At 48.4% G+C, this 14,676-nt stretch overlaps 1 long non-coding RNA gene across 1 annotated transcript; it reads right to left on the bottom strand.

The window, feature by feature from the left end:
• Positions 1 to 7,493: 7,493 nt before the first annotated feature.
• On the bottom strand, positions 7,494 to 9,789 carry LOC144824493 (uncharacterized). The gene is made up of 2 exons (XR_013608982.1): positions 9,354 to 9,789; positions 7,494 to 8,305 (listed from the first exon to the last, which is right to left on the bottom strand). It is a non-coding gene; the product is annotated as an uncharacterized LOC144824493 (long non-coding RNA).
• Positions 9,790 to 14,676: the final 4,887 nt, after the last annotated feature.

The raw sequence follows: 14,676 nt of genomic DNA, 5'->3' as shown, positions 1-14,676 counted from the left end.
CATCAAATAGTGCTAAAGTTATTAGCAACACAGAAAAGGCATTTCCTCTGGAAACACGATACTAACTTTAGCTACCCAGTGGTGATTTGAAAAGAACAAAGCTTTAATACTAAATATAGTTAGGAAAAAGTAATTTATCATTTCTATACAAAATCAATGTAAACTACACAAACCTTAGAAATTAAAAAGTTATAGTTATAACTTGAAGTTAGAATTTGCAGCCCCCCACCAACACTAACTATAACTCGGGCACCTCCAAACACATTTACTTGCAATCTATATAACACCGTTATTTCCTGTGGGAATATTAAACAGTACCAGGGGAATAAGAAAACACCTGCAGGCAATTCATTCCACCAGGTTGACGCATGTGGAAAATAAGCATCAGGGGATAGAGGAGGCTGAAGCGAGAATGTTGGCAGTGGCCACTTCGTTGGTTACTCTAACACCTTCAACTTCTTCTGCTGCATCAGCACCTCCACCACCACTTGTGGCATCTGTACCTACAGTAGCACTTTTTACTTCTTCTCTTCCATCTGCCCTTCCACCAACACCCAGTAAATCTGTCCCTCCACCAGTACCAGCAGTACTACTACATCTTTTGAGGTAGAACCGTAAAATTGTAGTGCACTATTACAGTACATGAACGTATTGTCTCCTTTGCCATACTCCCATTGTTGCGGGATAGAGGGATATGACCATCCATCGTGAGCTTGTAATGGCTTACCACCGTCCTCCCCAGCGGCCTCAGTTTTTTCTTTTGATTTTGTTGACCTCCTGTTTCTTGTTGAGACTATTGTTTTGGTTGGCCATGTCAAGCAATGTCGAGGACTGTCCACCACTCCAAACTACGCTCTCCAAGGAGAACAGCTAGACTGCTCCCTAGAAAGTGTGCCAAAGGGAACGAGGGTTGGGACAAAATTATTAATACAGCCTACGCTGTGTAGTGGTTCTCCTCTCCAGCTGTTCCTGAATTCTTCTCTTAGCACATCAGGTGTAAATGGAAGGCTTGACCAGGGGGCGTCACAACTATGTATGACAATAAGGAAGACTTTATCAGCGTGTTCAGCCCCTCTCACATTCACTCTCAATCATGCTCACATTGGTGTTCAGAATCACATGCACTGCACTCACTTAAAAGAAAAGGCTGTATAGCGTTTGATGCATAAAGGAAAGCGTTGAACAGCTTGAAGCACCTTCGAACTTAAGTCCATAGAGGCCCTTGATTCAGAAGAACTTTCTTGAAAGATCTCAGTGCTTTCAAGCTAACAATGCAGTTACTGAAGTTTTCTGGGTTAGTACTGCAAGGTTCATACGCTCATGAGGCAGCTGTCTGCACCTCAAGAGTTAGTTACACCCTGTCCCAGAGGAGTAGCCAATATGTGTATAAAAAAATTAAACCATTTAAACCTCTGGCTGGTGCTACTATATGCAGCGTACATGGAGTGCGCTATTGTGTGTATAAGGAATGCACTGGGAGGGGGGATGGTGCAAAAATCTATGAGAGTCCCCCTGGGGCACGCATGGTCCCCAGTGCTGCCAATAAGCGTGTGTATGTGTGAAAGAATGGGCCCCTCAGCAGCTCAATCTGGTCCTCCACAAGGCACACTGCAGCATGTTCTGTTTCTTAAGGGTGGGTATATTCAAGTTGTTGAACAATTTGAGAACATATGTGTCCCACAACGTAGCTGCACCTTTACCCCCCCCCCCAATCTTTGGTCATGTGGCATGGCTTCCGCTGACTCAGGACCCACCCCTTGGGTATCTCCGCTTGTGGTGGCGCCGAAGCAACCAGGAGCTAATTGCTTATGTGTCGACATGAGGCTCCCCAATCAAGCCATCCGCCGGGAGCAGCAGGTCACTCCAACGATGGACAACATTGTGGCCAATCTGAATGGTGCGCAATGGTTCTCGAAACTGGACCTAAACTCTGGTTACCACCAGCTAGAGTTGGCACCTGAGAGCTCCTACAAAACGACGTTCACAACTCATGAGGGGCTTTGAAGATACACCAGACTCAGCTTTGGGGTGTCATCCACGGTGGAGGTCTTTCCAAAATGCCATCAGGGAAGCCCTCTCAGGCCTCATCGCGGTGATCAAACTCAGAGACGATATCTTAATCTACTCGCAAAGTTTGGAGGAGCACCAGACAAGACTAAGAGCCACACTACAGAGGTTGTTTGACTGCGGACTCACCCTCCACAAGAAGAAGTGTGAGTTTTACCAGGGGTTGGTTGACTTCTTCGGATATGCGTTTTGAGGGACAGGCTTCATGAAGACCCGCGCAAGGCTGAAGCCATCAGAAGTGCCCCGGTACCGCAGAATCCCACGGAGGTCAGAAGCTTTTTGGGGATGGCCACTTACTGTGGAAGGTTTCTCCCGAACCTTGCGATGCTATCGGAACCACTCAGGCAGCTGACATAGACAGGGACACCGTGGGAATGAACACCTCGAGAAGAGTCATCATTTCAAGGGATCAAGAAAGTACACTTAGATCAGACGACAATGGCCTACTTTCACCCCAAATAGAAGACGGAGCTTATGGTTGATGCCAGCTCAGTGGGACTGGTAGCCGTCCTACTCCAGGAAAACACAAAAGGAACCTCCGCCCCAGTAGCATACTTCAGTTGGGCGTTGACTGTATCGGAGATAAGGTACGCACAGATTGAAAGAGAGGCTCTCACCATACAATAGGCCTGTCAGCATTTCAATTTGTATTTGTGTGGTCACCCTTTTCGGGTCATAACGAACCACAAACTCCTGCTGCTGCTCTTCAACTGATCTACCAGACTGGCACCACCGAGGATCGAGAGGTGGGCAGTCCAGCTTCAGGCGTACTCCTTCCAACTCCTTCCAACTGATGTATCGGCCAGGAGTCGATAACCCCGCTGACTTCTTGTCCAGACATCCCGTGTCACTGGAAGAACGCCAAGACCCTGATGACACAGTAGCATGGATGCGTTCATCTGCATGGTCGAGGATAGTGCTTGTCCCATCACCATCACCAAGGACGACCTGTGCAAAGCCCCCAAAGCTGATGTCACCCTGGGAAAAGTCAGAGAGGTTCTCGAGTGAGGACAATGGCATTGGTTCTTAGATGGCCTATCACTGCTCACTGCAGAATAACAAAATTCAAGGCGTCAGATGTGGAGAATAAGGCATGAGCTCAGTATTGGAGGGTCTGGATTGGTCCTCAGAGGACAGCGAATAATGATACCCAGTGACCTGCATTCCTGGATGGTCACCCTGGCTCATCAAGGCCATCAAGGTTCTGCCAAGACGAAGGCACGGCTCCGAGCGAAGGTGTGGTTCCCTATATGGACCAGATGGTGGACGCCGAAGTACGGAACTGCCACTCGTGCACCATCAAGGGCGCTGACCCAGCTCCTGCGCCTGTGAAACAAAGTGAGTGTCGACTTTGGGAGCTTCCCGGACGGGAGACACACCATGGTCGTGAAGGACGCGTTCTCGAAATTCCCAGTAATCGAAGTGGTCCAATCCACGGCATTTGTACACGTTCAACCAGCCCTGGAGAAGATCTTTGCAATGTTCGGTTTACCGAAGGAAGTTAAGACGGACAATGGGCCGCCTTTTAAGGGTCAGGATTTTCACGATTTCCTGGAACGAAGAGCAATTCAGCACCGCCGAATTACACCCCAATGGCCGCAGGCAAACAGCGAGGATGAGCAGTTCATGGAGGACCCTCAACTGGGCCTTGAGAATAGGGGTAGACCAGTGTCAAGACCCGAAGACCTGCCTGAAATAGTTCCTGTTAGCCTACAGGCAGACACCACACCCAACCATGGGGTGCGCTCTTGCCACGCTCCTGCTGAAGTGCTCTCCCACAGACTTTGTCACCTGAGGCCCGCGTGGGTCCCACCGAGTCTGGACGTGGAACTTACACAACAGAAACGCAAACGAACCAATAAGAAGGCAACCACCAGCCGAGGTGCTCGGACTCCAGTGGTGCGTGTTAGATCTCGTGTGGTCCTCAAGGATCCCCATGTTGGCTGGAAGTTCTGCACGCCTTATGAAACTGAGGTGTGGATCGTCACTAGAGTGAATGGCACAATGGTCATGGCTCAGCGAGGTCGACACGCGGTGGTGAGGAATGTGTCCTGGTTCATGGAAGTGAGTGGGCCCCCACCTATCAGCCTGCCGCCATCGGAAGTGGAGGAAGAGGATCCCGTGGGTCTGCATGGTGGAGTTGTAGCAAGTGCCCGAGGTAACAGCCCCCTAACATGGGACAGTTCTCAAGACTTACTAGGGACTGGGACAGCAGTGAAACCCAATGTGAGTCCTTCCACCAACCTGGGTGGTGTGCCAACCCGGAGCCAGTGGTACCTGCTGAGACCTAATCCTGCACCTAGCCAGAAGCTGAAGGACTATGTGTGCTGAGTCACCGTGGGTCATCCGGGTGTTCTGTGACTGTGGTTTTCGGACACTGTGTCAGATTACTGTTTGGTTATTGTTCATGTTTGGTGTTGTTAGTCAACTAAAGGAAAGGAGGGTTGTAGAGAGCCACCTGGCCTCTGCAGGACAATGTATCCTCTGCAGCACCCCTCGTGACCAGGCTCGATCCGAGGGTATAAATAAACAGGCTGAGATCACATGTGATCTTCCGGCCGCCACTGAGCCAAAGGGGTATATTCTTAAGGACTTATCGCCAAGTTAGCAACACTTTATCGCAGCCAAAGTGGCGATAAATGTATCGCCCTGTTCACAAGCTGGTGCTAACAGCCGATATCACCAGCTTTCCTGCAATAGCAGCCGCAAAAAACATGGCCACAGATGACACCGGCAACTAACTCTAATGATATGCAGGGAAGGCGTTCCTGTGCAAAAAGCAGAGACAACACAACTTCACAACATTCTCAACGACCAGCCAGATCGGCGATAAGATCACAAAACATGCGATGAGGCGTGTTATCAGCAGGGATTTAAAACCTGCTCTTACCTGGTGTAAAGTCGTATGACAACCTGCCCCATTAAAGGGAGCCTAGCCCAGAGCCACACCTGAAGAACAACAGATGCCATGGAGCTACTGATCATGCAGCTCGAACACCTAAGAGGGCCACAACACCCACCGCCACCATCCCCAGAACCCCTCTCCCCAGGCCCTACCTCGGGCAAAGATATTTTACATCAACTTTACGAAATCATGAACAAAGCAATTCACCTGACGTCGCAGAATTACAACAATTAACATTCATGTCTAGTCAGAAAAAGGAGAATCATTCATTCATCTTTGAATTTCCAAACAAATCATTTTATTCAAATCAAGCTCAAAACAACTATTTGGAGAGTCATGGCGGGTCTTCACTAAACAATCTGTAAGTCACATTCTGCAAGACAAAATTCAAGATAAGAAGGTGTGTCGTGCGTTCATCAAAGGACAGAGAGAAAGAGAGAGAGAGAGAAAGAAAGGGAGAGAGAGAGAGAGTGAAAGGAAGAGAAGGAGAGAGAGAGAAAGAGAGAGAGAGAGAGAGAGAGAGAGAGAGAGAGAAAGAGAGAGAGAGAGAAAGAGAGAAAGAGAGCGAGAGAGAGAGAGAGAGAGAGAGAGAGAGAAAGGAAGAGAGGGAGAGAGAGTGCCGACACTGCGGTCCCAGGCCTCACTGCTCACCTGTTACCACCGGTGTGTCTCCAACCACGTGCCGGTATACACTGCAGTCCATCAGGTCCCTTATCTGAAACAGAGTCGAGAGCTATGAATAGCAGAGTTCATATAATTGCACACGCCATCATCGCTTGCCCGCCTATGCGCACACAGGCTGCTGCACCCGAGCGCCTCCCGCCGCCCAGCGGTGATTGCCAGCCACTGCGCACCATCCGCCACCGGCATGTCTCCAAGAGGGCCCACTACATGCCGGTGCAAGCTCCAAACCCGGGGCCCGCGACCTTGGCAGCCTCCACATCATGCAGCCCCGCACTGCGGGCCACCAGTTCACACACGTGATCCTGGGTCTTGATTTTGCAATGGCAGAGATCATATCTGTGCACAAGGCATCATTGCAGGTGGGACACCCGCTCAGCTCTTAAGGTGCCACTAACTCTGTGAACCGCGAGGCAACGCCATGTGGCGTTAGGCCCACGCTGCCCACTGGCTCAGGCCTACACTGCGGTCCAGCAGTGCTCACACAAATGTTTATCAGTCCGGACCTATTTCTAACAAAGGAGGGAGGGAGAGAAAACAAGTGGATTCAGTCTCCCCGAGTATAGTACGAAAACAAAGTGGAATCCACTAGGGCTGTTTGAGATGGTCCCTATTGTGGTGGGGAACACTCAGTGTTGTTTAAATACCCCTCACACACCAACAGGCCCCTTGGTGTCATGCTTCATCTTCGGGGTCTTCGCACCCCTCTATGGGATGCGGCGTGCTGCGACCGACGACTACGTGGGAGCACTTTCTATTGGACTATGTGTGGATGTGTGTTGGGTAAAGGACGTATGTGAGTAGTGAGTTTAAAGTGGGTGAGGGTTAAAAAATACCTGGCTCGTGGGGTTGGAAAAAAATCTTTATTCAGCCCCCGGCTGGTATTGTTAAAAAAGGGGTGCAGAGAGAGGTTTGTGAGTGTATAATTAGGTACACCAACCTCGTTTGTGCGTCGTCTACATGGACATGTTTCGGAGTTCAAAGCCTCCTTCTTCAGGACGGGAATTTGCACATAGACCCACCTTACTCACATGTATTTAAATGTCAAAGTGTATTATACAAAAATTAGGAAAAAAGTGAACTAAGGGTGTAATGTACCTAGTCACTGGATCATTAACGTAGTCTTTTTTGCCCAATCGGCAAGTGGTGAAGACAACTAGACCTGTGATCAGCAGATTACTACAGGGAAGACCTGGGACATATAGCGTTGTCGTCCCCCTTGTAAGCATAAGTGGAGTGGGCTGGCCTGGCATGTGCCAGTCCAGCATAGGGGTGTGAACAATAAGCACCAGACTCTGGGCGTGGTTCCGTCCTGAGATGAACAAGGAAGTAACTAATGCATGTGTCTCTTTTGTAGTGTCGGCGCCACCCGGACCGCAATCGGTAATGTTGCACCCTGTGACTCAAGTCCCACAACATTAGCAACATGGACGTGCGGGGAAATCACTGACCCTACATTCATCCATACTTCCACACTTGAATGATCATAGACATGACACATCTGTGTGAATATGAATGTTTAATGCACATTCGGTCCAGTGTTGTAGCTGGAGCAGTACAGGGCCATGCAAACCCCACTTTACATTGTTGGCAGCCAGAGTCCTTTAGGGAATGACAAGTTCATCTGAAGAGGAAGAGTCCAGTCCACAGTCTGATTGCTGTGTCATTGGTAACCAAACAGAATATGGCAGTCCATGTCGAGGTCCAAGGTGAGTGTCACAGAGTGTATCAGGGGACAGTGGAAGGTGATGATGTAGAAAGGCAGAACCAAGCAGAAACAGGCCATATGGCGGAGAGGAATGCTACAGCTTCCTTCTTACCAGTAAGGCAGATTCATCCACATCTTCGTCCTCTGCTGTTTCATGTGCCTCACATGTGGGTGATGGTGTTCTGCTCCAGTACTGTGTGGCAGTGACACCTCAGGGTCTGGATGTGGAATGTCTGCAGCACTGTGTGGCACTGAAACTTCAGGGGGCAGAAATGTGGATGTAGTAGTAGCAGCAGCATTAATCCACGCCAGGTCTTATGGTAGCAATGCCATGAGGAGGGTCTGCAGGGCATTCAAGAACCCAGCTACCTCTCGCTGGTGTGCAGCCGTGGCAGCCGCGGTTCCTGCCCACGTCCGCTCCATGTTCTCCATGATCCTCTGCATGTGTCCCAACTCACGGGTGACATCGCTGGAGCAACGCTCTCTAGACAGTTGTTCTTGTCTCCGAGTCAGGACTCCAGCGATGTCAGCCATGGATTGTTAGAGAACATGAAGCGGACTGTGTGTGTCTGTTAGGGACTGTGAGTGGTCCCTGATGGGACTTAGACACCCACATATGTCATCTAGTTTGGCCGCCTTGCGGTCTAACCCTACACGCACCTGTTCAGCCATCTTCTCCCTGCACCCCAACACACAGCGTTGGAAGACCATGTGTTGTTCGTGGGGGTCCTGGGCGGCTGCCGTGGTGGTGGGTGCTGCCTGTTATGTGGTCTGTGCAGGGGGTGGGGTCTCCTTGTTGCAGCTGGGCTGCCCTGCTGCTGGAGGTGGGTTGACGTAGCTGTCAATGAACTCTTGGAGGGCGTCATTGTCGAAGGTGTAGAGGTTCTCTTCGTCATCAATGAAGAGCGGTTCGGTCTGCTCTGCAGGAGGTGTTGGTTTTCCCTCTGCAATGTGAAGGGGAAATGCAGTTTAACATTGTGTTCACATGTATGTTGACACATTGTACATGTTTACATACAGAGTGCATGACAATGTACATTGTCACTGTTTGGGAGGAGCAGCCTATTTGATGCGAGACAGTGGACATTTTTGACTACATCACGGATGTGTGTTTGTACTTGTACATTATAAACTCACATTTCCCTGCTATGCCGAATGTGATAGGTCCGTTTCTACACACAAGCGGCACCTGTTGAGTCCTCTGTTGTGAACGTGTTGCGTTTGTACCACATTGTTGTCATTGTTGATGTGCTCTGCATGTTATGTGTGTGTGCTGCATTTTGGGAGAATCTCCACTGCATCTCTGATTTTGCTGCCCCTTATCCCTTTCATATGGTGTGCCTTTGACTTCTGTGCTTATACAGAGCTGAGATGTTGCAGACTTGGGTACATTGAAATCTTGGTGGGAGTTGGGAGTCTGGGGCTTGGTTTGTCCGCAGATGTGTTGTTGACATCAGGGGTTGTTTGTGCACGTGGAATTGTCAGAGTGTGACCTCTTCCTTTACGGATGTGGTCCACAATCAGCCACCTCAGTGTTGTGGCATGCAACATTTCATGATATGTTGACTGCAGCCAGGGCCGGCCTGGCCGTTGCGGGCACCGCGCAATCCCCCGGTGCGCCGCAATGGTGGGAGCCGGTTTTGGGCCGAGCACTTTGCCAGGGCCGGTTTTGGTTCCCAGTCCGGCCCTGACTGCAGCAATGCTATTCGTCATTCAGTGTCACTTGCATTGTCAGTGTTGCTCACAGACACACCGCTTTGCTGGGTTTGACACATGCATGGGTTGGTTGTGAGAATAGTGGTGTGTGTGAAGGGCCCCCTCTGCGCACATAGTTGATGGGGGCCTACTTGCTGTTTCTAGGTGTGCTGCAGTGTGACAAGGGGATCAGACACATGCTCCAGTCATTGTGGGTGTGCACTGGGCTATACCTAATTGTGCATGTGTGCCATTGTGCCCATTCCCCCGTTTCCCCAGTCCCTGGTTAGTACTCACCCTGTTGCTGTTGTGTCAGGTCATGTTGAGCAGTGTCCGGTCCCCCAACTCCTGCCACAGTCTCCACTCTGATGACTGTGGACACCATTTCCTCCATCTCACCAGCTCCTCCTGTGGCGCTGGACTCCCACCTCTAGTCTGCACTTCTGGTTATTGCTGAGTTTCTGCTTGCTTTTGCGCTTCACATCATTCCAGCGCCTCTTGACCTCTTCCATTGTCCTCCACTGCATTCACCTTGTCCACGATGGACTGCCATATTCCATTTTTTGTTGCTAATGACACAGTGGAGGCGCCGAACAGTAGTTGATTGTGTTCTATCACCCCCGTTATCAGGATCCTGTTTTCCTGCGGACTGAAACACACCTTCCTCTTTTTCTTGTCCTTGCCCTTCCCTGACCCCGAGGACCCAGGCTGGTCCTCTGGGGGGCTTGTGGGGTTCTGGTTATCCTCTGTACTTGCTCCGGCTACCTCCATTGTGCTTCGCAGTTGTTTTGGCTGTGATTTTTTTCTACTTTTATAGTGATTTTTCACGTCTGACGTGTGTGAATTGCAGGCCTGGAGAAGATTATCGCACGTTCTTGAGAATATCCCCCAAAGTGTACTGTGTTCCATTATTGTAACTGCGCAGGCCGAGGTGTTCATTGCATACAACATACGTTTGTGCCCCTTTACAGCCGGTAGACGAGGTGCCTGCTGGACGGGCTGCCTGTACCCAACCATGTCCTCATGGCCACCTTCTACTCGCAGCTTCCTGCTGTGGGGGGCGTGCTTGAATATACTGCCAGGTCTAATATTGTTTATCGGTCCTACCCTGTGCTGGGCATCACTCTCCTTCCTGATCTGAGAACGTGCCTGAGTTTTGTTTGAGCATAACTTCCGCAATGCGGCTTTATGCAAATAAGCGGGCGGCAATGTTTTTAGCACACAAAAAAAGGAACAGGGCTAAAAAATGAGAGCAGAAATGACCGCCAGAACCCCTGCTTTCACAACTTCAGGCACCTGCAGGAAGCTGGCTCTCTGCACGTGTTGTGTATATCGTACAGATGGCAAGATAGCCGCAAGTGTCAAAGGAATTGGCCTCGCAGGGCCGTTTCTCTCCAGGAGCTAATATTCCATTTCCTGTCATTGTCCGAGCTTCCTGTTTCTGACCGCTCGCGCACACGGTGACTCATTTCCTGACATTCTGCAGTGACTTCCAGTAATTCTCACATTCAGCTAAGCGTAAACTGCAACAAAGGAAGCTTTCAACTGTAAATGCGACTTCACCTCGCTATCAACTTTCGTTACCTGCAGGGGGCGCTAGTGCATCACATACACTTTGTGTACACCGCCCAAAACATGCAAACCACAAAATGATTTTATTTCTGTTTTGTAGATGTATGTATGGCTGTCCTGTTATTTTTAAAGTGCTTGATGGCAGCAAGAACGTTGTCTCAACTAATTTCGCTAGCTAGGTTAAGATACATAGGGGCAGATTTACAAGCCTTTTGCGCCACTTTTGCGTCATTTTTAACATGGGAAAAACGACGCACAAGTGGTGCAAGGGGCTTGTAAATCTGCCCCATAGTGACTCGGCATACCATAGTTCACGCAAGTTGGACGTGTAGGGAAACCAGGTTAGAGCTTTAATTCTCCTTGATCAACACCTTTCCCCGTTTATTGTCCAGATACTGGGATGCACGAAAAGAAAGCACTTCCCATCTGCTCTGACTGTGACCAAGTACGAAGCTGGTATATTCGCCCTCTACTAAGTGCACCGCTTTCGTGGGATTAGACAAGTGGTAAAACCACTGAATAAATACATACGCTGATCGGACAAATCACACAAGCTGACTAGAGAGGAATCTGTTTTTTGACAGCTTTCCTGTTGTTGCAACAATGGTTGCATGAAAAAGAGGGAACAATTGAAATAAAAATAAATGACACATTGCCTGAAATACGCATGTTCTGTAAACACAGGCGTGCATACACATGGCTGACACATCTGTGGTTACCGTTACCTACAACCAGGCCCACTGCAATTATGCAACTCTGCGAACATAGCAGTTCCACATCATGTATTTACCTCGTTTCACACTCAATGCACCATCTGCTAATTTGCAGATCTGAACAAATAAATATGTTGTGAGCTGAAACTGATCAAATGTCACTAAAATAATTGACACATGTGGTGTCATGATGTGACAGGTTCTTTGCAAATACTAATTGGCCACCTTTCAGTTGCTGATTGCTGTAGTCAGGTGTTATAATATGGAAGTATGAGATACTAATGAACTGACATTTTTGCCAGACAGTATTAAAGAGTGTTAAATAATAAGAACAGAAAAATTAGTCCGAACAGAAAAATGAGTCCTGCCACAGAATGTGCTGCATTATGTGACATAATTCGCGTGTTCTTAGTTAGCCTCCAGTCGTGTAACTTTGGCCTTCATGGGCACATAATTGCAGTAGCCCTGCTTATGACTACACCCCCCCCACACCCATAAAATTACTTTAATCATAATATCGACTTGGATGTGGGCAGTCCGAGCAATGTGTTTAGGAATCCTTGAATAATATGAGAAGTATTGAGTGAGTATGAGAAGACGGCCCACCTGCAAGTGATATACTAATATTAGATTAAGAGGGTGAGTATGTGAGACTGGCCCACCGGCTAGTCACAGAGTAATATGAGATGGGGTAAGTGAGTATGGGAGTACTGCTCACCTGCTAGAGACAGAGTAATATGAGATGGAGTAAGGAGTATGGGAAGATGGCTCACCTGCTAGAGACAGAGTAATATGAGATGGAGTAAGTATATATGGGAGTACTGCTCACCTGCTAGAGACAGAGTAATATGAGATGGAGTAAGGAGTATGGGAAGATGGCTCACCTGCTAGTGATATGCTAATATTAGATTAAGAGGATGAGTATGGGAGATCGGCCCACCGGCTAGTCACAGAGTAATATTAGATGGGGTAAGTGAGTATGGGAATACTGATCATCTGCTAGTGACAGGGTAATATGAGATGGAGTGAGTATGGGAGGACGGCTCACCTGCTAGAGACAGAGTAATATGAGATGGAGTAAGTATACATGGGAGTACGGCTCATCTGATAGTGACAGAGTAATATGAGATGGAGTAAGTGAGTATGGGAGTACGGCTCACCTGCTAGTGACAGAGTAATATGAGATGGAGTGAGTGAGTATGGGATTACGGCTCACCTGCTAGTGACAGAGTAATATGAGATGGAGTGAGTGAGTATGGGAGTACGGCTCACCTGCTAGTGACAGAGTAATATGACATGTAGTGAGTGAGTATGAGAGGTCGGCTCACCTGCTAGAAACAGAGAAATATGAGATGTAGTAAGTGAGTATGGGAGGACGGCTCAACTGCTAGTGACAGAGTAATATGAGATGGAGTGAGTGAGTATGGGAGGACGGCTCACATGCTAGTGACAGAGTAATATGAGATGTAGTGAGTGAGTACGGGAGTTCGGCTCACCTGCTAGTTACAGAGTAAGCCGAGATATAGTGAGTGAGTATGGGAGTTCAGCTCACATGCTACTTACAGAGTAATATGAGATGTAGTGAGTGAGTACAGGAGTGCGGCTCACCTGCTAGTGACAGAGTAATAAGAGATGGAGTAAGTGAGTATGGGAGGATGGCTCATCTGCTAGTGATATACTAATATTAGATTAAGAGGGTGAGTATGGGAGTTCTGCCCACCGGTTAGTCACAGAGTAATATGAGATGGGGTAAGTGTGTATTGGACTACGGCCCATCTACTAGTGACAGGGTAATATCAGATGGAGTAAGTGAGTATGGGAGGATGGCTCACCTGCTAGAGACAGAGTAATATGAGATTGAGCGAGTGAGTACGGGAGTACAGCTCACCTGCTAGTGATATACTAATATTAGATTAAGGGGGTGAGTATGGGAGATCAGCCCACCGGCTAGTCACAGAGTAATATTAGATGGGGTAAGTGAGTATGGGAGTACGGCTCATCTGCTAGTGACAGGGTCATATGAGATGGAGTAAGTGAGTATGAGAGTACGGTTCATCTGCTAGTAACAGAGTAATATGGTATGGAGTAAGTGAATATGGGAGTACGGCTCACTTGCTAGAGACAGAGTAATATGAGATGGAGTAAGTGAGTATGGGAGGATGGCTCATCTGCTAGAGATATACTAATATTAGATTAAGAGGGTGAGTATGGGAGATCGGCCCACCGGTTAGTAACAGAGTAATATGAGATGGGGTAAGTGAGTATGGGAGTACGGCCCATCTACTAGTGACAGGGTAATATGAGATGGATTGAGTGAGTATGGGAGTACGGCTCATCTGCTAGTGACAGAGTAATATGATATGGAGTGAGTATGGGAGGAGGGCTCACCTGCTAGTGACAGAGTAATATGAGATTGAGTGAGTGAGTATGGGAGTACGGCTCAATTGCTAGTGACAGAGTAATATGACATGTAGTGAGTGAGTATGGGAGGAGGGCTCACCTGCTAGTGACAGAGTAATATGAGATGGAGAAAGTGAGTGTGGGAGGACGGCTCACCTGCTAGTGACAGAGTAATCTGAGATATAGTGAGTGAGTATGGGAGTTCGGCTCACATGCTAGTTACAGAGTAATATGAGATGTAGTGAGTGAGTACGGGAGTTCGGCTCACCTGCTAGTTACAGAGTAAGCCGAGATATAGTGAGTGAGTATGGGAGTTCGGCTCACATGCTAGTTACAGAGTAATATGAGATGTAGTGAGTGAGTACAGGAGTGCGGCTCACCTGCTAGTGACAGAGTAATAAGAGATGGAGTAAGTGAGTATGGGAGGATGGCTCATCTGCTAGTGATATACTAATATTAGATTAAGAGGGTGAGTATGGGAGATCTGCCCACCGGTTAGTCACAGAGTAATATGAGATGGGGTAAGTGTGTATTGGACTACGGCCCATCTACTAGTGACAGGGTAATATGAGATGGAGTAAGTGAGTATGGGAGGATGGCTCACCTGCTAGAGACAGAGTAATATGAGATTGAGCGAGTGAGTACGGGAGTACAGCTCACCTGCTAGTGATATACTAATATTAGATTAAGGGGGTGAGTATGGGAGATCAGCCCACCGGCTAGCCACAGAGTAATATTAGATGGGGTAAGTGAGTATGGGAGTACGGCTCATCTGCTAGTGACAGGGTCATATGAGATGGAGTAAGTGAGTATGAGAGTACGGTTCATCTGCTAGTAACAGAGTAATATGAGATGGAGTAAGTGAATATGGGAGTACGGCTCACTTGCTAGAGACAGAGTAATATGAGATGGAGTAAGTGAGTATGGGAGGATGG

This window comes from Lissotriton helveticus, chromosome 3_1 (genome assembly GCF_964261635.1).
Source record: "Lissotriton helveticus chromosome 3_1, aLisHel1.1, whole genome shotgun sequence".
Taxonomy (NCBI): domain Eukaryota; kingdom Metazoa; phylum Chordata; class Amphibia; order Caudata; family Salamandridae; genus Lissotriton; species Lissotriton helveticus.
This window is presented reverse-complemented; position numbering and strand designations above follow the sequence as displayed.